This window comes from Coregonus lavaretus (genome assembly GCF_964263955.1).
Source record: "Coregonus lavaretus genome assembly, chromosome: 34".
Taxonomy (NCBI): Eukaryota; Metazoa; Chordata; class Actinopteri; order Salmoniformes; family Salmonidae; genus Coregonus; species Coregonus lavaretus.
Genome location: NC_140021.1, coordinates 8,856,663 through 8,878,812, shown reverse-complemented (window position 1 = coordinate 8,878,812; position 22,150 = coordinate 8,856,663).

The window sequence follows — 22,150 nt, the reverse complement described above, 5'->3', positions numbered from 1 at the left end:
CAAAAGAAAACATTTTGGCAACACCTCCAAAGACATTTGATCAAGTTCGCCCTTGCTATTTCCTTTAGATACCGTCTTGGCCTAATTACAATACTTCCAGAGAATACAACAAATAAGGGCGTTGTCACCATAAAAGGGGAATGATGGGAGTTTCAGGCAAAGTTTTGTTCACATGTGCACAGTTTTAGGACAGGTCTGATTTATATATATTTTGATTTGTTTAACACTTTTTTGGTTACTACATGATTCAATATGTGTTATTTCATAGTTTTGATGTCTTCACTATTATTTTACAATGTAACAAATAGTAAAAATAAAGAAAAACCCTTGAATGAGTAGTGTCCAAACTTTTGACTGGTACTGTATGTATGGTGTGTGTAAATATATAAAAACATATTTTTGTGCGTGCGCAGTCTTTTCAGAAATGGTGCACGCAGATATTTAGTGTGACATTTACATAACGGTTATAAATGAGGCCCCAGGTACTCTCATAACTGGGAACACGGTGTTTAAAAGGACATTCCTGGCATAGTAGCTGATTTTCTTTAGCTCCTTTCTCACATCTTAAAACCAGAGTTCAGTGTAAACAAGCATAGATGTGGTGGTGGAAATGTTTTTGTTGTTGTTGTTGACAATGACCGTATAACAGGGGTGGTTTTCATTTTGGTGAACCATGGTAGTGATGAGTAACGTTGCCGGAGACCTGAAGACTCATGTTAGCTTCCCAAGCTAATGCTTTAGCTTTAGTTCAGTGAGCTAACACAGTGTTGTGGAATGTATTCAGCAGAAAATATTTGACTGACTTGTTTTGACTGATGCAGAACCATATACAGTCACAGTAAAGGTAATCTGTGCTCATTTAAAACAGGCTGTATTCAGATACGTCATTACAAATGGCACACTTTCATTACCTGTCACGGCCTGCGGATGCCGGATATCTCTTGTGAACACCCCATTTGGAATGATTGAGTACAAGAATATGCTTTCCTGTCTTACCGGGAGAGACACACAACTCATATCACAATCCCAATGGTGGTTTCTGGGGCAACAGGGTGGCCATCAATCAGCCGATCGCTTTCAGCATGCAAATTAGTGACACCTTAGAGCGTGCCCTAGCACACGCCACACTTACTGCAAAATGTCTCGTAAATAATTAAAAGTAGGGCAAAACTGAATGATCAGCAAGGATGTGTGAGTGTATGTGTAAAACCCTGAGCTTTGTGAAAATCTCCTCACGGATATCATAACACTGTAGCCTGTTCAAAAGAGTGAGAGCACTGCACACAAATACAGTACAAAGCCAACCAATATGCCAGGATAAAAAGAGAGTGGCTTCATATCTAAGAATGGCCCACAGCATTACAAATGTTATAGCGTCTCTGGAAATCAAAGGCTGGAGTCTAACTTCAAAGCAGTCGGCCGTCTTCCTAGAAGTAAATTATAAATCAAGACGAGATTGATGGATGACAGGAGTTTTCTATCAACCACCTCCAAGTAACTATTGATCTCCTATATCTTCTTTGCGAATTCCCCAAACTTCTATTTGCATCACTAGATGCAAATCTAGTCAAACAAATCTAGATGGTACATAAGATTTGTTTAGAAAATAAAGATATAGCTCAACCTTAGTGTGTCTCCCTCAGTGGGTTGGTAGTGGGAAGGAAATAATGATACAGCTACAAAACCATACAGACTGTGCTGTTGTTGGTACAGATGTCGAACCCTAATTCGATCTTTCTTTTGTTGATGAGAATTTTCCTGCACGGCAGGAAATGCAAACTTGTAGTGTATTCGTGGTTTAAAAAGGCTTCTAAAGTTTGTAATTTCCACTTTAAAATATCAGACTTTATTTGCCCTAACAAAAAATGTATCAACCCCTACATAAAATGTCCATTAATTATAATCCACCAAATAATTCACATTTCCTGTTGCTGTCTGATTATTTTCCAGCTGTAGCAAACTGGCTCAAATTAAGATCCTACATCTGTAGGAGTCATAAAATAAATCAGTTCAGAGATTCAGATTCAGATTCAGAGATTCATAGTGTTTAATAGTCACATTTACAGGGTTGCAGGTGTGATTGCAGGGTACAGTGAAAATCTTAGGCTTCGAGCTCCAACATGCAGGATAGTGAATGGTTATCCCAAAGGACAGTGGGGATTGAGTTGTTTTCCAAGTCTCACCTGCATACCTGTTCGACTTTCTATGTGTGTATATGTGAGATAATTTCAGGCTTATTTGAGATCTTTGGCCAATCCCAAACAAGGCTCTACTATCCACTTTCCCTACCCCTCTCCTAATTTCACACATCCTTCACCATTTTCAAGAGTGTCCCAGAGCTGAGGGGGTGAAAATCATTGAGGGACTAATTGAAGGCACTTATTTAATGCCAAGGTAGCCACAGAGTCTGCAGACTGAAGACAAACGGTATACCAATACAACAAGTTGACCGATAGTGTGAGGACTGAGTTTCAACTTGGGTTGTCTACATGTCACACGACTGTGTTAACCTGTTGAGCTAAAGCCTAGACATTAGCTTGGCAGGCTAACAAGTCTTCAGGTCTCAGGCAAATTTACTCATTCAATTATCATAGTTCACGGAACCATCTATGCTACACCTGCACACTTTGGTTTAGGGGAATATGTCAGCGTGAATTTATTATTATTTATTATTTTTTAAGCAGGTAGCTTAGTGGTTAAGAGCGTTGTGCCAGTAACCGAAAGGTCGCTGGTTCTAATCCCCGAACCGACTAGGTGAAAAATCTGTCGATGTGCCCTTGAGCAAGGCACTTAACCCTAATTGCTCCTGTAAGTCGCTCTGGATAAGAGCGTCTGCTAAATGACTAAAATGTAAAATGTAAATGTTATGTTTTGACCATGAACTGCGTGGCAGTTAGGAGTGTATCTCAAATGTTGACAGGTAATTGATGCCATGCTCTAAATCCTCCTCTCTGACAGTGACCCTCGATACTGTTAGCAGGATGGGACACTACTGGCCTTCCCTCCTAACCGGTGTCAAGAGGCTGATTTGGGTTTGGTCACATAGGTTAGACTACAAGACCAGTTATCAAGGTGTGTTTGCAGGCCTGCAGATTATTTACAAAACATTGATTGGGAGAACACTGCCTCCGGGCCAATAAAAAAAAGTTGTTTATGTTCGGGCGCGAGCGTTCATTGTCAAGTGGAACGGCCGCTCATTTGGGGTTGTGTAGAACACCAGCGGAGTTCAGCCATAATACGCCACAAATCTCTTAACGGGCAGGGACATGCGGGCAGCCTAACCGTGTGCAGTTATACACCAGTGATTTCGCAATAAGTCAATAAAATCCTCAGCAGCAGTTATATGAAGATGGGTATGCTGTGGGGGCATGCTATGCATTTCAATTAAAGGCTACAGATTGCGAGTGCAATTGGATGAGGACACCTCTCCACAAAACACCATGTAGAGTCATGACATACCAGTCTCTGGACACAAGTGATTACACACTTCTGTAACGGCACAGATTAAATTAGTGTTTAAATGAGAATGTTATATGCAAATACAGTGTGGGAAAAAAGTATTTAGTCAGCCACCAATTGTGCAAGTTCTCCCACTTAAAAAGATGAGAGAGGCCTGTAATTTTCATCATAGGTACACGTCAACTATGACAGACAAAATGAGAGAAAAAAAATCCAGAAAATCACATTGTAGGATTTTTAATGAATTTATTTGCAAATTATGGTGGAAAATAAGTATTTGGTCAATAACAAAAGTTTCTCAATACTTTGTTATATACCCTTTGTTGGCAATGACACAGGTCAAATGTTTTCTGTAAGTCTTCACAAGGTTTTCACACACTGTTGCTGGTATTTTGGCCCATTCCTCCATGCAGATCTCCTCTAGAGCAGTGATGTTTTGGGGCTGTCGCTGGGCAACATGGACTTTCAACTCCCTCCAAAGATTTTCTATGGGGTTGAGATCTGGAGACTGGCTAGGCCACTCCAGGACCTTGAAATGCTTCTTACGAAGCCACTCCTTCGTTGCCGGGCGGTGTGTTTGGGATCATTGTCATGCTGAAAGACCCAGCCACGTTTCATCTTCAATGCCCTTGCTGATGGAAGGAGGTTTTCACTCAAAATATCACGATACATGGCCCCATTCATTCTTTCCTTTACACGGATCAGTCGTCCTGGTCCCTTTGCAGAAAAACAGCCCCAAAGCATGATGTTTACACCCCCATGCTTCACAGTAGGTATGGTGTTCTTTGGATGCAACTCAGCATTCTTTGTCCTCCAAACACAACGAGTTGAGTTTTTACCAAAAAGTTATATTTTGGTTTCATCTGACCATATGACATTGATCATCCAAATGCACTCTAGCAAACTTCAGACGGGCCTGGACAGGATTTGAGTCCCTGGCGGCGTAGTGTGTTACTGTTACTTTGTTACTTTGGTCCCAGCTCTCTGCAGGTCATTCACTAGGTCCCCCCGTGTGGTTCTGGGATTTTTGCTCACCGTTCTTGTGATAATTTTGACCCCACGGGGTGAGATCTTGCGTGGAGTCCCAGATCGAGGGAGATTATCAGTGGTCTTGTATGTCTTCCATTTCCTAATAATTGCTCCCACAGTTGATTTCTTCAAACCAAGCTGCTTACCTATTGCAGATTCAGTCTTCCCAGCCTGGTGCAGGTCTACAATTTTGTTTCTGGTGTCCTTTGACAGCTCTTTGGTCTTGGCCATAGTGGAGTTTGGAGTGTGACTGTTTGAGGTTGTGGACAGGTGTCTTTTATACTGATAACAAGTTCAAACAGGTGCCATTAATACAGGTAACGAGTGGAGGACAGAGGAGCCTCTTAAAGAAGAAGTTACAGGTCTGTGAGAGCCAGAAATCTTGCTTGTTTGTAGGTGACCAAATACTTATTTTCCACCATAATTTGCAAATAAATTCATAAAAAATCCTACAATGTGATTTTCTGGAGAAAAAAAATCTCAATTTGTCTGTCATAGTTGACGTGTACATATGATGAAAATTACAGGCCTCTCTCATCTTTTTAAGTGGGAGAACCTGCACAATTGGTGGCTGACTAAATACTTTTTCCCCCCACTGTACCACTGTTCATTAGATTATTTCCACATTAAAAAGGTGCTTTGCCATATAGTTTAAAACTCATTATAATGGGTATGTGAATACGTTACATCTATATGATCAGAATTCTCAAACAGACAGCGCAGATTCTGTGCTGCTTCTAATTTATACAATACACTACTAAAGCTTCTGGTTCCTTCTGCTGGCTTGTTGTTTATCAGTGTTTTCAAATCAGGTTAATTACGTTGGACGTGACGTCTTGCAATATGAGGATCAAAAGCATGAGCTACAGAGCAGATCTTTCATCTCCATTTTGTATTTTGCCTTTAATGAGAGATAAAAACAAAACAAAGACTGAATGAATAAAATATGATTAAGACCTCTTGATTAGATCTGGTGAGTATCCTAAGAAATACATTTGTTTTGCCTAACATCTGAATTAAATTACACAGTATCACGATAGGTATGGTCAATATGTTTTTGATTAACTACATAGAAATTTGAGAACTCACAAATATTGTCCTGTATTGCTACACTCCACTCCACTACATTATATTGAATTCAACAATCACTGTAAAGACAAAGCTAGTACCTAATAAATAATACAGATAATCAAATGATCTTCCATAAAAGACTAAATGGGTCACAGAGAATACTTGACATTATGAAATCCTAGTTTTTGTGGATTATCTTTTCAGCATTTCTAGACCAACCGTAGAACATGTCGGTAACTATAAAGAATATTTTATAAAAGAACAGGGTAAACATATTAAGTAGGGCTGGGAATTGCGATATTATCACGATACTTAGGTGCCGATACGATATGTATTGCGATTCTCACTATTCTATAATATTATGTATTGCGAATCGTAATGTGATTTTATTGCGATTCAAACATATTGCTCACTATATCTCTGCTGCAGAGGGACAAGAGAGAGTTATGAGAAAATGATGTTTGATCAGTCATTGAAATAAAAGTGCTGAAAACAAATTGGCTCCCTATTTAAAAAGATGGCGCAAAAATTATATGTAGATATTGTCAAAACGATACCATACGATATATCGTCAAAAATAATACCCCGATATGTAACTGTATAGATTTTTTCCCCATCACTATTATTAAGAGATGTTTGTCAAACTCTTCAGCTGATGTGTCCGTTTAACCAGCAGAGGGCAAGCTTACTCTGACCTGAACACCCTCAGTCTCCAAACAACAGGAGCTCTTCACATTTGTGTTCTGTGGAGACAAATTATTACAGTACAAAACTTCTGCATGCAGTTTAGACCATCTTTGGAAGAAAAAGTATGGGAACCACTGGTCTACAACTGTATAACTGTATAAAGTGTTTTCTGTGTTATCCAGGGTTTGAAGAATTGTTGTGTTAGAGTGACTACAACGTAAGTAACCCAAAATGGTGTCCAATGAAACAGTTGGGCAGATGAAACGGCTGGGTTGACTCCCTGCCACAGGGGAGATGCTTCATAGTGGGTTTAGCTCTGTCATAACTGGTGTTGAGTTCTTGAGACAGAGTGGATCTGACTGGTTTTCTGGTCCAGTGCATGTCTATTCTCTCACTCTCTCTTTCCATCAAAGATGTTTATTGTTGAAGCTCCATTTGTCTCTCCGGCCTCGTTGACTGGTTTTGATACGCCGCCAGAAGGTCTGTCATGACCTAAGCGTTTTGCGGAGGCAGCCGTTCACTCAGAGGGCCAGCGAGGTCTCAGTGACTCACACGATTACACTCCCAGTGGTGTCATTCAAGCAAAGGATACAAGTCCATTTGAAGTTGGAGGAGCCAAGTGACATGAACACAGGGACCACCAGCGCTAACAGCAATTCAGTTAGTGAGTGTGTATGTGCTGTGTGTGTGAGTAATGTGTGTGTTTTCAATGTGTGTGTGTGTGCAATGTGTGTGGTGTTTCTGTCGTTTTAATTAAACTAAAACTGATGTAGGTCCTTCTAGTAAACAATTGCTTTGGCAGCTGCTCGATGTATGTGTGTTCTTGTCAAAGCATAATGGTAACAATATAATGGTCCCTTTACTTCAGAGACCACACTTGGCACAGACGGTTTTAACAAGCCTCGGTGCACAAAGCAAAATATGGCAGTAGCCACCGATGATGAAGTGTATGGGGCAGTGTTATACTGGGGTGCTGGTACAGCACATTTAGCAGTCAGCTATGCATATAAATCACTGCATCCACTCTACCTGAGATTGTTAGCCCCTTTCAAGCAGTCTCTGTTGCCAACTAATGCCAAGTGCTTTCGTGCTTTAGGTGTAACATTGGTGTAGCTGGACAACAACACAGCAGATTCATAATAAAAGTATCACTTTATACAGTATATCGATCAATTGATTACTTTTATTGGCACCTCTTTCTCTGCATGCAAGTAATATAATCTAACATACCCTGTAAGCGCTTAGGTTTCTGTGGGCTATAAACACCCCCTAAAATCTGAGATATCTAATTTATGTAACCCTGAAAGATGACAGAAAAAAAGAAGAAGATCACCATCAAAGACAAGAAAGGTAACTAGGACATCTGGGCCGTTAACTCCATTTAGCCAATGGCACGGCTCCCACTAATCCCATCATGAGCAGAAAAATTTAGGGCTACTGAGAACGAGAGGACTGCTAATGCAGGGCTCTACAGTGCAACCATTTACTCACATATGCGGCAAAATATTTTGCTGTGCGACCTGGAATTTTAATTTAGGAGCACCAGTCCGCCTACAAAAATTAGGATTCTAGCTTTACTACCTGACATATTCTTCATTGTGCTCCTAAATGTCTTTGTGTGCGCCTACATTTATCAACTTAGGCGCATACGTACTCCTTGTAAAAAAATGTCAGATTTAGAAGTGGAAAGATGGAGATGGGCGCCTCCCACCTAACTACCTCATCTGTCTGCACTCGCAAAACAAAATATAATTTGGTCATTTCCATAGACTCCGGTGTGGAACTTGGGAGTGATAACTATACATGACAATGAGCCAACTGAGTAATGAGAAAAGGATCGATATCTGGCACAGTTCTGCGGGTGTTATGCCTCGTTGTTGGCCAACAAACCCTCTGTAATTAAGAAGTACACTCTCAACCCTTAACACCTCTTCAGTTTCACTTCTGTACTCCTTAGAAGATTATTGATCACCAATAACTCCTTGTTCAAAAGGATTCCAAAGCAATGCATCTGTATATTCTAATGTGAAATCGATAATTGTAGAAACAAATGGCTTTTTATAATTAAATATGTAATGATAGTTTTGAAAGAGACCGACAATAGGCCTGGGGCACTTTCAGATCATTTAATTGATGAAAGTTCAATATGTGCTTTCAGTAGATGGTAGATGAAGACTTTGCTTGGTGATCTGTCTTTGGAAAACAGCAGTTAATACATATTCATTGCGTGAGGCTATTCATTTATTTTGTTTTTATGTGTCCCAGCTGAGAGACAAAATTAAACTTTTATTATCTCATTATAACATTGTAATTAGGGAGAATAAAGGGCCTTCTCTAAGCTTTGATATCTTTGAAGATGGGAAGATTAGCATAGCTCCAAAATGACTCTCAAACTGAGTCAGCTAATTACAACTTTGGAGTTCACATGGGAGTGTATGGCTGTCTGATGTTAAAAGATGATAATGCTTGAAATTCACTATTTGAATAATGACACTTTTTAAATGATGGTAGAACAGATAGCGCTTGATGGTTTTTGCGACTGCACTTGAAGACACTTTCAAAGTTCTTGAAATGTTCCGTATTGACTCACCTTCATGTCTTAAAGTAATGATGGACTGTCGTTTCTCTTTGCTTATTTGAGCTGTTCTTGCCATAATATGGACTTGGTCTTTTACCAAATAGGGCTATCTTCTGTATACCCCCCCTACCTTGTCACAACACAACTGATTGGCTCAAACGCATTAAGAAGGAAATAAATCCACAAATTAACTTTTAAGAAGGCACACCTGTTAATTGAAATGCATTCCAGGTGACTACCTCATGATGCTGGTTGAGAGAAAGCCAAGAGTGTGAAAAGCTGTCATCAAGGCAAAGGGTGGCTATTTGAAGAATCTCAAATATAAACATATATTTTGATTTGTTTAACACTTTTTTGGTTACTACATGATTCCGTATGTGTTCTTTCATAGTTTTGATGTCTTCACTATTATTCTACAACGTAGAAAATAGTAAAAATAAAGAAAAACCCTTGAATGAGTAGGTGTTCTAAAACTTTTGACCGGTTGTGTACGTCCAGCAGTGACAACAATGAGTCAATGGCTGCATTCCAAACACCCTCTCCCCTCAGCCCTCAAATTAAGTGTACACTTCTAATGACATATCATGACGTCTGACGAGTTGACACTTCCAGGGCAAGGGGCGAGGGAAGAATTAATTCATTTTAAATGGACCGCTCTTGTCCGGAAATGTGTCACTCATTCTTCCCACGGTAGTGTTTTCAGTCATCATGGAACCACCGGTAGCTGTGTGTGTGCTTTATATGCACTACAGTCAATTATGATTGCATTTCATATCTTGGCTAGAAGACAACGCATCCGCAGACATCGAATGTTAGCCGTCCGACTATATCAGGTAAATTGAAAATTACAATGTATAAGTGTGATGTCAGAGCCTGGTTCGAATCCAGGCTCTGTCGCAGCCGGCCGCGACCGGGAGACTCATGGGCGGCGCACAATTGGCCCAGCGTCGTCCAGGGTAGGGGAGGGAATGGCCGGCAGGGATGTAGCTCAGTTGATAGAGCATGGCGTTTGCAACGCCAGGGTTGTGGGTTCGTTTCCCACGGGGGGCCAGTATAAAAAAAAAAAAAATGTATTCACTAACTGTAAGTCGCTCTGGATAAGAGCGTCTGCTAAATGACAAAAATGTAAAAAAATGTAAATGTAATGTCAGAGAAAGTTGTATGAGCAAGCTAACATTTCCAAAAGCTAACCAAACAAAAACATAATTACTTTTATGATACGTGTTTGAGCCGTCATGTGCATTAGTAGCACAATTTCTAACTTATTTACGTTCGTTTTTATTTACACTTGTATTTTAAGTTCTCCATATTAATGTTGGTTTTAAGTTTGGCTGACTTTTTTTAGTGGATGTACAATCGTCGTGAATTGAATTATGGGGCGTTTCAGGCCCCGGAGTGAACATAATTGTACACTCGCAAACTCTATCAAAAACGAGGGCTGAGGGGCTTACGTTGCCAACTTACATTTACATTTAAGTAATTTAGCAGACGCTCTTATCCAGAGCGACTTACAAATTGGTGCATTCAACTTCCCTTGCTTGACGACAAAGATGGCCACGGGGATTCCCCCAAGGGCATACAGCGAAGGTAAGTGGAGGAGGGTTTGTCTTTTATGTGTTTGAAACGTAGCCAATATATGCAGAAAAACACTACCTGAGGACAGGGGATTTCTGACAGGAAAACCTACCTTCTGCATATTTCTGACCGGACAACCTACCTTCTGAAATATTTCTGACCAGACAACCTACCTTCTGAAATATTTCTGACCAGACAACCTACCTTCTGAAATATTTCTGACCAGACAACCTTACTTCTGAAATATTTCTGACCAGACAACCTACGTTCTGCACATTTCTGACCAGACAACCTACCTTCTACATATTTCTGACCAGACAACCTACCTTCTGCACATTTCTGACCAGACAACCTACCTTCTGCATATTTCTGACCAGACAACCTACCTTCTGCATATTTCTGACCAGACAACCTACCTTCTGCATATTTCTGACCAGACAACCTACCTTCTACATATTTCTGACCAGACAACCTACCTTCTGCACATTTCTGACCAGACAACCTACCTTCTACATATTTCTGACCAGACAACCTACCTTCTACACATTTCTGACCAGACAACCTACCTTCTGCACATTTCTGACCAGACAACCTACCTTCTGCACATTTCTGACCAGACAACCTACCTTCTGCATATTTCTGACCAGACAACCTACCTTCTGCATATTTCTGACCAGACAACCTACCTTCTGCATATTTCTGACCAGACAACCTACCTTCTGCATATTTCTGACCAGACAACCTACCTTCTGCATATTTCTGACCAGACAACCTACCTTCTGCATATTTCTGACCAGACAACCTACCTTCTGCATATTTCTGACCAGACAACTACATAATGCAAACGAGCACAAATTCAGATTAGGCCTATTCCCATTTACCATAAAAGGTTACATCATACAATTAAATCAACAGGATGGAAAATGCAAGGAGATCTTCACAGAGCACAGCAAATGGGTTTTCACCGTTTTACAGTAGCTTGCCTCAATACATGCTTGCACATATTACAATGGGGACCTCTGGTGGTTGTTTCTATTAGTCAGTGAAATAGAGTCAGCACCCCTAGGACATACAATAATGTCTATTCAATTCCTCCAAACAGGGTTCAGGACATCATTGGGTGGAAGATATTCTTAAAGGGCAGGCAATGCAGGACAGGTATGTGACGACCCTCCCACTCTGTCTGCGGAATTCTCTCTTTGTTCTTGTTTTCCTTAATAGGATGTCGGTGGGCGGAGGGCCGTCAGAGAAATGATAAATACATCTTTCCCCCATTAATTGTGGAGACTCTCTCCATGCAGACACACTGTTGGATTTTGGTTGGTTGGTTGGTTTTGGCCCCTTTCAACACTCCTCATTATCCCATTTATGCACGCATCCACTCACTTACACTACTGACTACACACACCATTGTTAATTGTATGTTTTCTTTAGTTAATAAATATATTGAGTTATTCCTTGTCTCCACGTTGTCTCCCTATTTGTTATGGGCTACGAGCCGGTACGAGCCAGTTCGTGACAGGTAGAGATGAGAATGATGAAGGTGTAATGATATCCACTATTTGATAAGCAAGTGACAGAGTGTGGAAGAGAAATACAGGGCGATGGGGGAGCAGTGATGTCATGCTGATCAACACAAAAGGTCACGTCAGCTGAGCTCTGTCAAAGCAGGAGGTGAGACCCCTGGACAAAAGGTCACAGTGGATCTGAGGAGACGTCATGTCTACTGATGAAGGTCATGCAAATTGAATAGTCAGCTCTACTATTTAAATTGTTACTATCTAACCGGTTTAATGAGTCCAACCAAAGCTCAGCTGAACAGAACAGGGCCTAAATTTATCAGACTTAAAAGTCTCTGCCGCCTATCCACAATTGCCAGTGCACCATCATTGATTATGCTACTCACAGTCACTTGGGAGAATATCCTGACACTTTCAAAAGCCTATGCATTTTTCAAATCCATTCACTCACTCCTATCCCTAGGCCCAATGATTCCCTAATGTATATAAATAAACATTGATAGGTCGTTGTAGCAATATGGTGTAAACTCTTCCTGGTCAATCAAAATTCTAGGTGGAGCTTATACCATATTGCTGATAACATCTATTGTCCTTTGAGATCCATGAGGGGTTATGGGCAGGGGGTTGGGGGTTGGGGGTAGGCTAGGAACAACTTGAAATTAGAATCCAACACTCAAGTTTAACCTTATACTCAATAAGTTGCTCTAGGGCAGGAGTGGAAATCTAGACTAGAGCTCAACATTTAACCCTTTAAAGCCCAATGTCTTATTTATATCACAGTAGCTAGGTTTCCATCCAATTGCCAATTTTCATGCGAATATTCTAAAATCTGCATAAAACAATATAGGCATTTTCCCACCAGAGATGTGTTTCCATCAAACTGACTTATTGCAGATAAAAGACTGTGCGAGATGAACTAGTGCACATAAAAATAACTTTTGCAGTTAAATTCCCATGTGCAGAATAATAAATAAGAGTTAAATGGGTTTCCATCGCATTTTTAACGCTACTGATGGTTTTGACACAAAAACTGTTATACATAGCAAATGTGGTCGTGGCATGTGCACTCTAGCCAACAGCTGGCAGATACAGTAAGGGTAAGCTACCTACATGATGAGATTATTATGGATAAGAGCAAGATTTTTTAAATTTGTGAAAAGGCAGCCAAGCATCGATCATCATGTCACCAGAATAAGGCCCTCAATATTTATTGGAAAGGAGCATCAAGCACACCACTGTGCATTTTCACCACCCTGTGAAGTTCATTTCATCTGTAGCCTAATAAACTGCATGCTTTCCCAAGTCCTAATTATGGACAATAACCGTGAACTAAAAGTTTGCATGACAATGAATCGTTACCCAAAATTCCACAATCGTTACAAATCTATGGAGGACCACACAACATATCGCGTGACTCCAAGTTTACTTTTGATATGAAGGTTATTATATCAATATTTCGCATAATTAATTTAACCGACACAAAAAGATCCCATCATGTCGAACAAACTAATTGTCTGTTGAGATTTATAAAATTGTACCAGCATTTCCTGTTTCCATCAGCCCGGTCCTGACTTTTTCATGTGTCAGGTAATTAATTTTCATGCGTCAGGTAATTAATTTTCATGCGTTAGGTAATTCTTCCGAATGAAATGGTTGGATGGAAACCTGGTTAGTGTGTTTAAACAACTGGTAAAGTGTCTGTACACGAACAATACATAAAATGAACCCAATATCTTCAAGAAGAGGTCCTAATAAACACATTTGGCACCACCGGGTGGCCGATCTTTTTGTCCTCCTCTGTTCCTCTGGTGATGTAGAGGATAACCCAGGCCATGCAGCCCTCAGTATCACGCCTACTCCCCAGGCGCTATCATTTGCTGACTTCTGTAATCGCAAAAGTCTTGGTTTCTTGCACGTAAATATCAGAAGTCTACTTCCTAAGTTTGAGTTATTCACTGCGTTAACACACTCCGCCAACCCTGATGTTCTAGCAGTGTCTGAATCCTGGCTTAGGAAGGCCACCAAAAATTCTGAAATTTCCATCCCCAACTATAACATTTTCCGTCTAGATAGAACTGCCAAAGGGGGTGGAGTTGCAATCTACTGTAGAGATAGCCTGCAGAGCTCTATCATACTATCCAGGTCTGTGCCCAAACAGTTTGAGCTTCTACTTCTAAAAATCCACCTTTCCAGAAATAAGTCTCTCACTGTTGCCGCTTGCTACAGACCCCCCTCAGCCCCCAGCTGTGCCCTGGACACCATATGTGAATTGATTGCCCCCCATTTATCCTCAGAGTTCGTACTGCTTGGTGACCTAAATTGGGATATGCTTAACACCCCGGCCATCCTACAATCCAAACTAGATGCCCTCAATCTCACACAAATTATCAACGAACCTACCAGGTACAACCCTAAATCCGTAAACATGGGTACCCTCATAGATATCATCCTGACTAACTTACCCTCTAAATACACCTCCGCTGTCTTCAACCAGGATCTCAGCGATCACTGCCTTATTGCCTGCGTCCGTAACGGGTCCGCGATCAAACGACCACCCCTCATCACTGTCAAACGCTCCCTAAAACACTTTAGCGAGCAGGCCTTCCTAATTGACCTGGCCCAGGTATCCTGGATGGATATAGATCTCATTCCGTCAGTAGAGGATGCCTGGTTGTTCTTTAAAAGTAATTTCCTCTCAATCTTAAATAAACATGCCCCATTCAAAAAATACAGAACTAAGAACAGATATAGCCCCTGGTTCTCCTCAGACTTGACTGCCCTTGACCAGCACAAAAACATCCTGTGGCGTACTGCATTAGCATCAAATAGCCCCCGCGATATGCAACTTTTCAGGGAAGTTAGGAACCAATATACACAAGCAGTCAGGAAAGCAAAGGCTAACTTTTTCAAACAGAAATTTGCATCCTGTGGCACTAACTCCAAAAAGTTTTGGGACACTGTAAAGTCCATGGAGAATAAGAGCACTTCCTCCCAGCTGCCCACTGCACTGAGGCTAGGAAACACTATCACCACCGATAAATCTACAATAATCGAGAATTTCAACAAGCATTTTGCTACGGCTGGCCATGCTTTCCACCTGGCTACCACTACCCCGGCCACCAACTCTGCACCCTCCGCTGCAACTTGCCCATGCCCCCCCCGCTTCTCCTTCACACAAATTCAGACAGCTGATGTTCTGAAAGAGCTGCAAAATCTGGACCCCTACAAATCAGTTGGGCTAGACAATCTGGACCCTTTCTTTCTAAAACTAGCCGCCGAAATTGTCGCAACCCCTATTACTAGCCTGTTCAACCTCTCTTTCGTAACGTCTGAGATCCCCAGAGATTGGAAAGCTGCCGCGGTCATCCCCCTCTTCAAAGGGGGTGACACTCTAGATCCAAACTGTTACAGACCTATATCCATCCTGCCCTGCCTTTCGAAAGTATTTGAAAGCCAAGTTAACAAACAGATCACCGACCATTTCGAATCCCACCGTACCTTCTCCGCTATGCAATCCGGTTTCCGAGCTGGTCATGGGTGCACTTCAGCCACGCTCAAGGTCCTAAACGATATTATAACCGCGATCGATAATAGACAGTACTGTGCAGCCGTCTTCATCGACCTGGCCAAGGCTTTCGACTCTGTCAACCACCGCATTCTTATTGGCAGACTAAATAGCCTTGGTTTCTCAAATGACTGCCTCGCCTGGTTCACCAACTACTTCTCAGATAGGGTTCAATGTGTAAAATCGGAGGGCCTGTTGTCTGGACCTATGGCAGTCTCTATGGGGGTGCCACAGGGTTCAATTCTTGGGCCGACTCTTTTCTCTGTGTATATCAATGATGTCGCTCTTGCTGCTGGTGACTCTCAGATCCACCTCTACGCAGACGACACCATTTTGTATACATCTGGCCCTTCATTGGACACTGTGTTAACAAACCTCCAAACGAGCTTCAATGCCATACAACACTCCTTCAGTAGCCTCCAACTGCTCTTAAACACTAGTAAAACTAAATGCATGCTCTTCAATCGAACGCTGCTGGCACCCGCCCACCCGACTAGAATCACCACTCTCGACGGGTCTGACCTAGAGTATGTGGACAACTACAAATACCTAGGTGTCTGGTTAGACTGTAAACTCTCCTTCCAGACTCACATTAAGAATCTCCAATCCAAAGTTAAATCTAGAATCAGCTTCCTATTTCGCAACAAAGCCTCCTTCACTCATGCTGCCAAACATGCCCTCGTAAAACTGACTATCCTACCGATCCTTGACTTCGGCGATGTCATTTACAAAATAGCCTCCAACACTCTACTCAGCAAATTGGATGTAGTCTATCACAGTGCCATCCGTTTTGTCTCCAAAGCCCCATACACTACCCACCACTGTGACCTGTACGCTCTTGTTGGCTGGCCCTCACTACATGTTCGTCGTCAAACCCACTGGCTCCAGGCCATCTATAAATCACTGCTAGGCAAATCCCCGCCTTATCTTAGCTCATTGGTCACCATAGCAGCACCCACCCGTAGTCTGCGCTCCAGCAGGTATATCTCACTGGTCATTCCCAAAGCCAACACCTCCTTTGGCCGCCATTCCTTCCAGTTCTCTGCTGCCAATGACTGGAACGAATTGCAAAAATCTCTGAAGCTGGAGACTCTTATCTCCCTCACTAACTTTAAGCATCAGTTGTCAGAGCACCTTACCGATCACTGCACATGTACACAGCCCATCTGAAATTAGCCACCCAACTACCTCATCCCTATATTGTTATTTATTTTGCTCTTTTGCACCCCAGTATCTCTATTTGCACATAATCTCTTGCACATCTAGCATTCCTCTGTAGCTCATTCCTCTGTGGTCCTCTGTAGCTCAGCTGGTAGAGCATAGCGCTTGTAACGCCAAGGTAGTGGGTTCGATCCCTGGGACCACCCATACACCAAAAAAAATGTATGCACGCATGACTGTAAGTTGCTTTGCATAAAAGCGTCTGCTAAATGGCATATTTATTTATTCCAGTGTTAATACTAATTGTAACTATTTTGCACTATAGCCTATTTATTGCCTTACCTCCATAACTTGCTACATTTGCACACACTGTATATATATTTTCTGTTGTATTTTTTGACTTTGTTTTTTTTACCCCATATGTAACTCTGTGTTGTTGCTTTTATCGCACTGCTTTGCTTTATCTTGGCCAGGTCGCAGTTGTAAATGAGAACTTGTTCTCAACTGGCTTACCTGGTTAAATAAAGGTTAAATAAAAAAATATAAAAAAATCTTTGCAATTACACCATCAAACATTACACCTGAAAACGTCTGGTCTCACCAGCCTGTAAAAACTGAATTCTGCTCCTCCGAATGGCTCGTGCGTTGTCAAAAAAAGTTTCTGAAATTCAATGCATCCAAAAAGCTCATAAGATGTCCAGAGTAAAAAAAATGCTCATAAGATGTCAAAGTAAATTGTCTACGAATAATATTCTTTTTTGGTCACTTTAAATGTTTGTGACGTATATAAGACATTGGGCATTATGGCTGCGTATACACAGGCAGCCCAATTCTGATATTTTTTCCACTAATTGGTCTTTTGACCAATCACATCATGTCTTTTCACAGAGCTTTTTCAGAGTTGATCTGATTGGTCAAAAGACCAATGTAAACACAGCCTAAGTGTTTTGCACACATTTGCATAGATCTTTTGTATAGTAAAATCATGTCAATGTTTTGTTACTTCAGAAATATGTTATTTGGGCTCTCCTTGGACAGTCCTAATCACTTTAAATGTTCTCATGCAAGGAGAACTGGGTCCAGGTTTCTAAGGGTTAAAGTACACCACAAAGTTAGCACAACACAATCCCTTCTCTAAGGAACAGAACAGCTAATTAATAAAACATTTATCATCATACTTCCAGGTGTTCCTACAATCGTCAAAGTTAAGCTTGTCATAACATATTGACCTGAAATTAGATGTGTTTCCTTTATAGAGAGTACTATAAACTCAGCAGTCCTACTGTAATCAGTGTTTCTTTAATCTCGGATGAGATCTCTCTGTGGCTTTCAACAGTCTGAAAATAGAATGGCTACAGAGAGATTGAACAGAAAGTTTTTAATAGAAATCAATAGGAATCAAAACAATCTGGGTTCCATTCGCATATGATACCGTAGACTAAGAGATAGATACTGTTGGATGAAGACAGAAGTGTCTGGAGAGGGTTAGTCAGCTCCTATTCCCCTCCTGTTGGAAAAGGTTTATGTGAATCCAGTGCGATGGCATTCTAGCAGATGTAGAGGGAGTTGGAGGGGTCCCTTCTCACCCGAGCGCCTGTCCCCCCTAATGGTCTCATTAAGCACAGACTCAATCAGGTCCCCTTTCCCCTTCTCGCTTCCCCATACACCATCCTTCCTTCTCTCCTCCCCCTTTCCCTTGTGACTCAGTCCCACACTTCCATAATGTGGGTCACAAGCTGGAGAAAAATATCTGTCGAGATAACATCTCATGAAAACATTAGGCTACTAGGAAATCAATCTGCATAATAAAACTCTCAGTGCAAAGAATATTTAAAAACATTATCAACAACAGGTATAATAATATATAATATAATATGCCATTTAGCAGACGCTTTTATCCAAAGCGACTTACAGTCATGCGTGCATACATTTTTGTGTATGGGTGGTCCCGGGGATCGAACCCACTACCTTGGCGTTACAAGCGCCGTGCTCTACCAGCTGAGCTACAGAGGACCACAGGTAATGACTAAAGTTGTTAGCCTACCTTACAAAGTTGGTAGAACAGCAAGGCCAGGTGATTACGCACATTGACTGTTACTGATGAGGAGTATGAAGAGTGCTTAAGGGTTTTTAATTGCATCAAGGTGACTTATAAATTAATGGTGAGTGAAATAATACACTAGCCTACAATAGTTTTACACTTCAGTAATGATCATTAACATGCTCAACAGTGACAAGGTAAGCAGAAATAACGAGGAATGTCACTTGGAGGTTTTATACATTACGCATGGATGCATCAGATCAATAAACATCTTATTGAATGCTGCGGCAAACCAGGGGGAGAAAGAGCTTGCATGGTCGCATCACTCGCATCGTAACATACAATCCATAATAAAAACAGCCATTAATTGCAAAACATCTGAGGCCGCTCAAATAAGCAACTCATGCCAAGCACCGTTATCTAACAAACTTGTCGTTATGCAATATCCATTTTAAACAGTCACAGTAGGAGTTTAAATTCAGCTGTTTGAGGATTATTTCTGTCTGTAATAAAGCCCTTTTGAGGGGAAAAAACTCATTCTGATTGGCTGGGCCTGGCTCCCCAGTGGTGGGCCTGGCTCCCAAGTGGGTGGGCCTATGCCCTCCCAGGACCACCCATGGCTGCACCCCTGCCCAGTTATGTGAAATCCATTGATTAGGGCCTAATGAATTTATTTAAATTGACTGATTTCCTTATATGAACTGTAACTCAGTAAAATTATGTATATTTTTGTTTTATATATATGCTCGATTCTATACACCTGTCAGCAACGGGTGTGGCTGAAATAGCCAAATCCACTAATTTGAAGGGGTGTCCACATACTTTTGTGTATATAGTTTGGTGGAGGAGGAATAATGGTCTGAATGTCTAGAATTTCATTGTATGCTGTAGCGTTAAGATTTCCCTTCACTGGAACAAAGGAGCCTGAACCTTGAAAAACAGCCCCAGACCATTATTCCTCCTCCACCAAACTTTACAGTTGGCACTAAGCATTGGGGCAGGTAGCGTTCTCCTGGCATCCGCCAAACCCAGATTCGTCCGTCGGACTGCCAGATGGTGAAGCATGATTCATACCTCCAGAGAACGCGTTTCCACTGGCAGCGAGCTTAACACCCCTCCAGCCGAAGCTTGGCATTGTGCATGGTGATCTTAGGCTTGTGTGCGGCTGCTCGGCCATGGAAACCCATTTCATGAAGCTCCCGACAAACAGTTCTTGTGCTGATGTTGCTTCCAGAGGCAGTTTGGAACTCGGTAGTGAGTGTTGCAACCGAGGACAGACGATTTTTACGACGGTGCCACGTTGAAAGTCACTGAGCTCTTCAGTAAGCCAATGTTTGTCTATGGAGATTGCAAGGCGGTGTGCTCGACTTTATACAACTGTCAGCAACGGGTGTGGCTGAAATAGCCGAATCCACTAATTTGAAGGGGTGTCCACATACTTTTGTATATATAGTATATAGTATATATACACTGAGCAAAAATATAAACATACAACCATTTCAACTTTTTTACTGAGTTCCAGTTCATATAAGGAAATCAGTCAATTGAAATAAAATCATTAGGCCCTAATCTACGGATTTCACATGACTGGGCCAATCAGAATGAGTTTTTCCTGACAAAAGGGCTTTATTACCGACATAAATACTCCTCAGTTTCATCAGCTGACCGGGTGGCTGGTCTCAGACGATCCTGCAGGTGAAGAAACTGGATGTGGAGGTCCTGGGCTGACATGGTTACACGTTGTCTGCAGATGTGAGGCCGGTTGGTTGTACTGCCAAATTCTCTAAAACGACGTTTGAGGCGGCTTACGGTAGAGAAATTAACATTCAATTCTCTGGCAACAGCTCTCGTGGACATTCCTGCAGTCAGCATGACAATTGCACGCTCCCTCAAAACTTGAGACATCTGTGGCATTGTGTTGTGTTACAAAACTGCACATTTTAGAGTGGCCTTTTATTGTCCCAAGCACAAGGTGCACGTGTGTAATGATCATGCTGTTTAATCAGCTTCTTGATATGCCACACCTGTCAGGTGGATGAATTATCTTGGCAAAGAAGAAATGCTCACTAACAGGGATGTAAACAAATTCGTGGACAACATTTTTGAGAAATAAGCTTTTTGTGCGTATGGTAGATTTCTGGGATCTTTTATCTCAGCTCATGAAACATGGGACCAACACTTTACACGTTGCGTTTATATTTTTGTTCAGTATGTACACTACCATTCAAAAGTTTGGGGTCACTTAGAAATTTCCTTGTTTTCCATGAAAACATACATTAAATGAGTTTGAATAGGAAATATAGCAAAATGCATAGGAAATGTAGTCATTGACAAGGTTAGAAATAATGATTGTTAATAGAAATAATAATTGTGTCCTTCAAACTTTGGTTTCGTCAAAGAATCCTCCATTTGCAGCAATTGCAGCCTTGCAGACCTTTGGCATTCTAGTTGTCAATTTGTTGAGGTAATCTGAAGAGATTTCACCCCAACTCCCACAAATTGGATTGGCTTGATGGGCACTTCTTACGTACCATACGGTCAAGCTGCTCCCACAAATGCTCAATAGGGTTGAGATCCGGTGACTGTGCTGGCCACTCCATTAAAGACAGAATACCAGATTACTGCCTCTTCCCTAAATAGTTATTGCATAGTTTGGAGCTGTGCTTTGGGTCATTGTCCTGTTGTAGGAGGAAATTGCTCCAATCAAGCGCCGTCCACAGGGTATGGCATGGCGTTGCAAAATGGAGTGATAGCCTTCCTTCTTCAAGATCCCTTTTACCCTGTACACATCTCCTCCTTTACCACCACCAAAGCACCCCCAGACCATCACATTGCCTCCACCATGCTTGACAGATGGCATCAAGCACTCCTCCAGCATCTTTTCATTTGGTCTGTGTCTCACAAATGTTCTTCTTTGTGATCCGAACACCTCAAACTTCGATTTGTTTGTCCATAACACTTTTTTCCAATCTTCCTCTGTCCAGTGTCTGTGTTATTTTGCCCATCTTAATATTTCATTTTTATTGGCCAGTCTGAGATATGGCTTTTTCTTTGCAACTCTGCCTAGAAGGTCAGCATCCCGGAGTCGCCTCTTCACTGTTGACGTTGAGACTGGTGTTTTGCAGGTACTATTTAATGAAGCTGCCAGTTGAGGACCTGTGAGGCGCCTGTTTCTCAAACTAAACACTCTAATGTATTTGTTCTCTTTCTCAGTTGTGCACCGGGGCCTCCCACTCCTCTTTCTATTGTGGTTAGAGCCAGTTTGCGCTGTTCTGTGAAGGGAGTAGTACACAGCGTTGTATGAGATCTTCTGTTTCTTGGCAATTTCTCGCATGGAATAGCCTTCATTTCTCAGAACAAGAATAGACTGACGAGTTTCAGAAGAAAGTTATTTGTTTCTGGCCATTTTGAGCCTGTAATTGAACCCACAATTGCTGATGCTCCAGATACTCAACTAGTCTTAA